The sequence below is a fragment of the Lepidochelys kempii genome, chromosome 2, assembly GCF_965140285.1.
Source record: "Lepidochelys kempii isolate rLepKem1 chromosome 2, rLepKem1.hap1, whole genome shotgun sequence".
Taxonomy (NCBI): Eukaryota; Metazoa; Chordata; order Testudines; family Cheloniidae; genus Lepidochelys; species Lepidochelys kempii.
The window spans coordinates 223,757,990-223,767,981 of NC_136381.1; positions in this window are offsets into that span (position 1 = coordinate 223,757,990).

A 9,992-nucleotide genomic window follows, 5' to 3' on the forward strand; every position below is an offset into this window, starting at 1 on the left:
TAGATTAGTAAGACATGATCTCCCTTTACAGAAGCCATGTTGATTTTTGCCCAACAATTTATGTTCTTCTATGTGTCTGACAATTTTATTCTTTACTATTGTTTCAACTAATTTGCCTCATGATAATGCCTCATGTTGTTCAATAGTGACAACTCTGACAAGTGAAAAAACACCATTGATATGCTCTAAAGGGCATCCCAGCAGGGATTATCATTTAGTACATGCCTTTACGGCACTTAGCACAAAGGGGCCCCAACATGGCTAGTCTCTATACATTATTTCAAATTACATGTTAAATAATCAGAATAAAACAATAATTCCATCCAGTTCCCAAGATTTCTGTTGATGGAACAATGGTGGCTGCAAGACAACTATACAACAGAAGGATGAAAAGGCAGGAAAACAAAGGAATCCTTCAGTGATCTAGCAGGGCTACAGAAAATTCCCCCTTTTCCCCAATGGAGAAAATATGCATGCAAAAATAAATATTGTGCATGTTCCATTATTTAAAAATAATTACATTTTGCATACAGAAAAGTGTGACGATGACTCCCATGAGTAAGATTTTAAAAAATCAAATGTTCTTGCTGAGTATTTAACTTTAAACAGTTCAGCCATTCACAAAACATATACTATCGCACAACCCAGAAATTAACATGTCAATTTTAGAAGACATGATTGCCAACTCTGGAGCCAGTTCTCATTTTTCTTGCAATAGCTACAGTTAACTCAATATATATCTGTCTACTTATTCATCCCCATTCGGAGCAAAATGAGATGGAGAACTTAGTCTAAAAAATCAGGTCAAATATGACAAAATATCAAGCTAACAACTTCATCAATTGGTGCCTTTATGCATCTTTAAGTGCCTAAATCAGTACATGTCAATACATCCAGCTTCATATCCCATATACTTGAGCACTATGAAAAAATTATTTCTCTTTGGCAGGAAGTCTGTGATCTTACCTTTCAAACCTTAAACTTTCCATCCTATCACATCATTCACCAAACTGTGCTAGGTAGGTCTATTTAACTATGTATGTTTGGACTTTTTTTTATAGTTCCATCATGGTAGCAGTTAAAGCTTTCCTGGAGGTATTATATCTTCATGTGATGTTCCCAGTGGACTTCATGAAGTCTCCTATTCTTCTCCCTTTCCTGGCCATAGGAAACTCTGCAGGAGATTAACTTCCACAAATACATATTTTCTTTTTCTTTTCATCTCCTAAACAAAGACACCTTTATTCCAGTCTATTTTACAAATCTAACTTCTTGGCATTGGAATCTATTGTGGAATCTGGGGCAAGGCCAGATGGCTATAGAAAAGTAGTGGGAAATAGATATATTAGCTCCAGGCTAAACAAATCCCTGCTACCAGGATAAGTTAAATGGCAGCTGCTCCAGGTCAATTAAGACACCTGGGGCCTCTTAAGAACTTTCCAGTAGGCAGGGAGAATACTAGGTTGTTTGGGACACCTGAAGCCAATCAGGTACTGGCTGAAACTAGTTAGCTCTCCCCTTTGCCCCCCGCCCCCAATTAATCCCTGAGACTGGGAGACAACAGAGACTGTGCAAGGGAGGATAGCTTCTCCTCACCTCCCTCGCTGGCTTATGATGAAAATGTCTCAGTAGACTGTGACCATTGTCTCTAGAGAGAGAAGGTTTGCGTGGAGGGTCACAGTGAGCCTCTGAGGCTAGTGAAATCTGCCAGGAAATGTGGGACCCACAGAGACAAGGACAGAGCTTTGTCACACTATGTTTTGTTTTTGAATGTATAAACACAGTCACATGTTGAATCCTGGGGTTATGGAGGAGAAAGCTTCTATTTTTTATCTTTATCTTTCTCCATGGTTCTGTGCCGCATGAGGATGACAAGGTGATAGAAATGTCAGGGCAAAAGATTTGTATTTATGAGGAGGGGAGAGATGGAAACACACAGCACTTCAAACATTTTATTAACTGTGAAAGCTGCTGTTAGCATATTGGCTGCCAATGCCTTCTGAGTGCCATGCAATAAACCCAGACCTGCAAAGTCTAGTGAGTGACTCAAGACATCTCAGGCCCAGAGGCCAAGGTTGACCTTTTGTTCCCAGCAGATTGTCAGATCCAATCACATGGGAGAAACAGAAACTGCCAAGCAACCTTTATTACTGTGTGTCAAAAAGGGAAAACTCCAAAGGCTTACTATATATAGTGCAGTGAGACTTTTCACTAAACCACCAAGGTGGGTTGCTGTTTATGTGATAAGCCACAATATGACATCTAAAGTTGAGTCTCTAAAATGGGAGCTTAAGATAAAGTGTTTAATGAACACTTTAACTGGATCTACTGTGGGACATAGATTCTGTATTCAGGAACTGTTTTGATGGCCTTCTGTGCAATAGGTAACTGAAGTCATTGTGTCACTGAATCAGCATGGTGACTAATTAATCCATACAGTCCAAGGCCAGAAGGTACTGCCAAGGGAAAAATCACCTACAACTGTGCACAAGGCTCAAACACACCTACAGTGGAATGGACCATATGCAACATATCTTGAAGAACAACATTGTGATCATCTAGTCTAACTTCCTGTAAAACAGAGGCCATAAAACTTCCCCAAAATATTTCCTAGATTGTATCTCTTTCTTTCAGTTGGGCAGTAAGCTGAAGGACATGCATTTTTGTACCACAATCATACATATAAAAAAGGAAAATATTTTCCTGTAACTTTCCTCTGCCAAGATTTGTAATGTCAGAGCTGTGTGAATTTGGCATTATAAAATGGAAACAATGGGGAACTCACCTGTTTGGGGTTTCAGACCAAACCTGAAATTTGGCCCAGTTTCATTTAAAATGTCACCAAGTTTACAAGTGTCTTAAATACACCTGGCCAAAGTCTGAGTGAACATCGGCAGAGTTTCCTGTGAATCTTTGGGAGGAATTTATGTTTATATTTCGAACAGGCAGCTCCAAATAGCTTTTTGAAATCAGGCAAAATTCAAGGGTTTTGGCTGACTTTTGCTTTGAGTTTTTAAAAATCTACTCGAAGTAAAAGTCAAGGAGCAAATTCTTGGCCCTGCTATAGGCCCTTTGCACCACTCTGGTGCCACAATGTGGCAATAACACCAGCTTAACTACCCTTTTGAGGATTTCCCCTGTGAAGTGGGAATATTTTAGTGGTGTACAGTGGCATAATGGTTCTGCAACATGCCCTGATCCCACTCCCAAACATATGGGACATGCTTGGAGAAAGGTGACATGGACACTTCTGGGCCATAGGCAGCCAGGAGAAATTTAGAGCAGCCCTGAGCTTGCTCTAAATGGCACCACAGGCTGAATTGGTCTCCAATTGGTCCCAGGATTGGAGGAATGCAAAACTGGTATAAAATCACCTTTCCCCCATTTTGTCCTGCATGGAGCATAGCTTGGTCAGACTAAATATTCTGGCCCAAGAGGTTCAAACCCATGTAAAGTATAACAAACAACACTGATCACATAACCTGAAAGTTGAGTGCACCAAGTTTTACAGAGTTCTAATAATTACGGTACAAGGATTCTTATTAGAATGTCCTTATTTGCATGTTTTATTAGTATTAATGTTCCAGTTACTGGCCAGACAAGTGTTCACATAGTTATTTGATTTGCAAACACACTTTGGGTACTTGATTGTAAAAATTAGGCATGCACAGTAGTTTGTGTATGCAACTGCTTTTGTCTGTCTTTGAAAAGATGCCCCTTATGTTCAGACTTTTTAAAAAAATCCTTCCCCCCAAATTTTCTGCTGACCTAAGGAGATTCATGCTGTAAGTTCCACCCCCACCCCCCCACCACCCATGAGGCTACAAACTTATTTTATTTGGAGCTCAGTGTAACTTGACATGTCACAGCCGACAGACATGAGTAGGGCATTTTCAGTCGCCTCCTTTGTGTAGTGCGTACTTTAAAACAAGAGTGGTCCTCAAACTGACCCCAGGCCACTCTTTACATAGAAACCTCTTCCAAGCTTGAGAAGTTTATTACCCTTTGACTCCTGCTTTTCAACTAACTTTCTATCCAGCACCCTATGTTATTACTCATTCCATGATTCCTCAGACATTAATCTTTGACCTGGAACTTTGTTGAATGCTTTTTGAAAATCCACTGAATTTCCATGTCTGTCAAGGGAGTGATATACCTTCAAAGAACTCCAGCAGCTTAGTTAAATCTATGTTGGCTACCTTTATTCAGTCAAGAGAAAAGATGGGAAATTCTTGGGAAGCAACTTGGAAGTAATATATATTGGTGTGAAAAGTTCAGTCACAAGCTACCCATATATGGGAAGTTACTGTACTTATATCAGTGTATATCAGAAACTCAGTTGTACTGCACTGTATCTGAATGTTATTAGAGTCTAATCTGTCAAGACAAACAGTGGGACACATGAAAGCATTTAGAGACAGCATAGTTGCTGATCATTCATCCAATACCTCCCATGGATTCTACCCTGGATCATCTCTTAAAATTAGCTCAATGCCCATGGTGCGCATTTACTGTGATACCCACAGGGCATGAGTCTCCACTGCCTTGCACCTTATGTTGTCTTTTTCACCTCTGTAAAGTGAGTGCAACCTGATCAAAATAGTAGCATTTTATATCCAATTTAGACAGGTGTAAATCAGAATCAGGTGCAGGAAGTCTACTCTATAAAATAGGTAGAATCTATCGTAGGGGTCAATCAGTGCATAGCTTTATTATACAAAATGACATTATTATAAGAATGCAATAAAAATGTTCAGCTAATTAAACAATGGAAGATTCTTTGGGGGAGGGGAGCAGTGGATGTGGAGAATACTAATATTTCTCCCTTTAGCTTTTGGCTTCCAGCCTTTGGTGAATTTTTAAAAAGAAAAGAAGTACTTGTGGCACCTTAGAGACTAACCAAGGTGCCACAAGTCCTCCTTTTCTTTTTGCGAATACAGACTAACACGGCTGTTACTCTGAAACCTGTGAATTTTTAAGCCTCTGACTATAGGGATTCATAATGGAAATACTGCTATGCCCCTAAGCACTGATGTGTAAATGGCACTGCTACTTTATTTTAGGATGCTGTACTTTAAACAGAAATGTGCCAACGAGTCTATTCCCTTGATATGCCAACTGTCAAACTGTCAAGAGTAATCACAGCAGTCCATTAATGACAAAGCCCAATGGAAAATGCATACATCACTTTAGAAACCTTATGAATCAAATATAACACTGAAAACTAATTTTAAAATTATTACATCATTCTTGTTTTATTCCCCAATGTATATTCAAATACTAATGTCAAAGAAAAATCTGTTCCTGCCTAGGGGGATAATGGAGCAGAATTAGCTTTGAGGAGCTCAACAACTCAGAGCCGCCTTCGTCATGAATGAACTGCTGATTTCTACAGGGCACATTTGATCCACAATCAAGTGCTTGCAACTTGGGAGTTGAATTTTTGAAGAAATGCAAAATGCCTGCACTTTTGTGTTAGTGGTAACAAGTCTTGTTCAAGGAGGTGATGTGTATCTTGTTCTGGGAAGATTTCCGGGGGTACTAGCAGGTGATAGTTGGGTATTGGTTTGATTTTTTTCCAGAAAAAAATTCTGCTTGATTTTGGGCTTTCCTTGTAACAACTGCTTCACTTTTTAATAATGATACAGGCCATGGAGGTCACACAACATTTTAATGAAAAGTTTAACAAGCCTTTTTCCTCAAGCAAGAGAGATTTGCTATCTCATTCCAGGTTTCTAGGGCAGGAGAATGAATCAGAGCTCCCAGGGACTTGAAACCACAGTGCAAACAAGTTTGTCATAGAGATCACATTATTCTCATCTGTGAAATGCAAATTTCAGAAGTTGGCAGCAAATAACTTGGATTGTGACATCTGCGTTACGTCTCTTTAATGGACCTTTAAAAATAAAAATGCAAATGGATGTTTAAATTCAGTTGGTATCTTCTTTTTGTCATTAAATTTGGTCTTCTAGAGCAGTGATGTCCACCCCAGAGCCCTGACTGAATTCCTAACAGGAACAGACACATTCTGACTATATAAATTATCCCTGTTTTAAATTGATAGGGTATTCCTGCCTTAAAAGTCATGTATTATTGCCCTGCACTGTTTATAACAACGTCAGTGGTCACTGCCACCTGCCTTTTCACAGGGGTATTAACCTTTTGTAAAAAATGGTTACCTACCTTTCCGTAACTTGTTCTGCAAGATGTGTTGCACATGCCCATTCCACTGTAGGTGTGTTTGAACCTTGTGTATAGTTGTAGGAGATTTTTTACTCATTGGGGAAACATGAGTGCCCGCTGGTGCCTCGCACTACTGTATGCAAGTATAAAGGCCAGTGCTGTCCCTAAACTCCTTCAGTTCCTTCTTGCCAGAAAGACTCCTACAGAGAGGGGAAGAAGGGCAGGCAGGTCATGGAATGGACATGTGCAGTGCCTCTCAAAGAACAATAGTTATGGAAAGGAAGATAACCATATTTTCTTCTTTGAGTGATTGCACATGTCCATTCCACTGTAGGTGACGCACAAGCAGTTCGAGCCGGAGGTGAGCTTGGAGTCTACTTGAACAGGGACTGTAGGGCCACTTGTCCAAATCCAGCACAAGCTCTAGACTGATAAGAGATGGCATAGTGAGAGGTTAAGCTATGGACAGATCATAGAATCACAGAATCATAGAAGGTTAGGGTTGGAAGGGTTAGAAATCTGATGGACTTTGGGCTTGAAAAAAATTGACCCCATATCCATGGGAGAGTGGAAAGCTGGGATAGCTGCCAGATAGACTCTGATGGAATAAAAAGCTAACACTGTCAGGGGGAGGGCCTGAAGCTTGGGATGAAGAAGGTGGCAGTGGTCCTGGAAGATCACATCCACATCTCTTGGAAATGAGAGCAGAGGTCTGACTGGCAGAGCTAGTAGCTTCAAAAACCAGTGTTACTTGGGCCACCCTAGGGCTATTAGAATAAAGTGAGTGGAATGTTGCTTGACTTTGGACAAGACTTTGGGTAGGAGTGGAACTGGAGGGAAGGTATACAGTAAGCTTTTTGACCAGGGTAGGAGCAAAACGTCTGGCAGTGAACCCGGGCCGCAACTTTCTCAAGAACAAAAAAAGATCGCATTTTTATTTGCCCTTGTTGCAAATATGTCCAATTGGGGAGTCCCCCAATGCTGGAAAATGGACCTTGACACATCTGGGTGAAAAGATCATTCATGGTGTTCTGTGAACGACCTGATTAGGTGGTCTGCCAGAGTGTTTTGAATGCCTGGAAGGTAAGAAGCTTTCAGGTTGGTGGAAATGGTGATACAGAACATCCAAAGGAGGATCGCCTCCTGGCATAAACTTTACTGACTAGGTCCACCCCTGGTTTGCTTACATAGAACACAGCAGCTGTGTTGTCAGGGAGCACCAACTCATTCTGCCCCTTGATATGTGGAACCAATGCTATGCAAGCAAAAATGAATGGCCTGAAACTCCCTGATATTTATATAGAGACTTAGATCCTGAGGAGACCAAAGGCTTTGAGTCTGAAGGGGACCTAAGTTAGGGGACCTAGCCTAGATCCAATGAATCTGTGATTAGAGTGAGTGTCTGTCGTGGAGCGGCAAAGGAACTTCCTCAGAAACATTTGCAGGGTCTAGCCACCAGTACAGTGGGGGATCTGAGTAAGTACTTTAATCACCAGGTCCACATGATGATGGGCCACTGAATAAATTGAGGCTAGCCAGCCCTGTAGTTCTCTGAGATGCAGTCTGGCATGATGCACCATGTAAGTGCACACTGCCATGTGTCCTAAAAGTTTGAGGCAGTTTCAAACCATAATGACAAGGTACGCCTTCAGAATTAGAGCAATGACTCACATAGGTTGGAACCTCTATAAAGGCCAGGATGTTCCTACTGGGGCAGGATCCAGGACAGCCCCAATAAATTTTATTCTTTGAAAGGAGTCAGGATAGATTTCTCTGTACTGATTAGAAGCCCCAATACATCGAAAGTGCTCTGTATAATAGCTAAGCTGGAGAGTACCTGAGACCTTGACAGGCCTCTCCCTAGCCAGTTGGCCAGGTAGGGGAACACCTGGACTCCTGATCTTCACAGGAATGCCGCTAGTGTAGTCACGTATTTTGTGAATGTGCAAGGGGCTGCTAACAGGCCAAAAGGCAGTACTGTGAATTGATAGTAGGATCCTTTGACCATGAATCTGAGAAACGTTCAGTGGCTCTGGTGAATCGCCATGTGCAAATAAGTGTCTTTTAAGTCAAGAGCAGCATACCAGTCCCCAGTATCTAAGGAAGGGATAATAGGTGCTAGAGAGACCATCTGGAATTCTGTTTTCTTTAGGAACTTGTTTAGCTGCCTTAGATCTAAAATAGGCCTGAGCCCCCCTTTGTCTTCAGGATTAGGAAGTATCGGGAATAAAATCCTTTCTCTCTGAATGATATGGGGACTTCCTGTTTGGCCCCCATGTGGAAGAGAGGCTGGACCTCCTGAAGTAGCATGCTCTTGTGAGAGTGGTCCCTCAAGAGGGATGGGGAAGGGGGATAGAAATAAATTGAAGGGTGTATCCTGGTTCCACCGTGCTTAGGATCCACTGATCCATTGTGATGGGGGGGCCAAGCACTTAGAAAGTGGGACAGGCGGTTGGCAAAAAATGAGGTGGGAAAAGGTGGTACACTGGGAAGTGGTAGACTGCCCTCGACCAACAGGTCAAAATGATAGTTTAGAGGAGCCAGCTTCCCTAAATGCCCCATTCCCACTGCCTGGAATATATTTTCCTCTTTCAGAGATACAGAGCATCCATAAGAGGTGCTGAATGCTCACATCTTTTGAAATTAAGGCCACTTACTTAGGTGCCTATATATGGACTTCTGAACTTAACTTTAGGTAACTGATTTTGTCCATTTTGATAGATATACACTGACAATCAGTTCATACTGTGAAGCATTTTGCTATGATTTAAGACATTTTTTAGATGATGGGCCAAATTCTCATCTCATTCCATGGAGCTACTTTGCTATAATTGAAGATAAAATTGGGCCCAACAGCAGCACAAACCATCTATTTCAGTCAAACTATATGGTTAATATAGTAATTAGTAAATGTATGCATCATCCCTTTTTTTCAGTCTGGGATTACTCACCGTTTGCAGCTGGTCTGGATCAGGGAAGTTCAGCTTCTTTGAGGAAAGTGAGAATCTTTAAACTGTGATTCAGTGGGAACTTTCTGTTGACTGACATCACATTGCAACATGGTCTCTGAAGATGCATTTCAAATACATACTTGACAGTGAGAAGCTCATAAGCGCCAAGAGGGCATGGGCTTTATCTTTTGGGACAGGCACGGTGCACAGCTGTACTCATCATTTCACTGCCAATGTCAATACTTAGAAGGCAAGAAGCTGGAGCTGACAGCAATTGAAAAGCACCTTTTCTCTGAATATCTGGTATTTCATAAAATAAGTGACGTGATTGTGATACAGCACTGTGCTAACCAGCCTTGGTTTAGGGTCCCAGATTGTGAAGACCTTACTCGGGGAAAAATCCCCACTCGTGTCAAAAGGAGTTTTGCCTGAAGAAAGAAGGCATATCGTCCTCAGTTTTAATAATGAACGGACACAACTACTGTGATATAAATCTAGTTTTTCAATCACAAGCACTCAAAGCATGAGCTGGGACCCAACAAATCATGAGATTGCCTTAAAATCACGAGAATTGCTTAAAATAATAAATGTGAGACTCTTTTTATTTGCTGTCTGGGTTCTAAGCCTTTGGGGTACATTTGGTTCATGTTTGCAGGCTTTTCTCTGCAACAAAAGAAAAGGGCTAGAAAGGAGGACGAGAAAAATCCTTTTTTTTTCGATGAAAGCTGAGATTCTTACATAACCAAATGTCTTCAGGAGCTGGGGCTTGTTGTATTAGATGGAATATAGGGGTATATACAGATGTTAACATAACCCTGTCACTGTCCAACATTAAACAGTTTTAAACAAGGTTTGGGG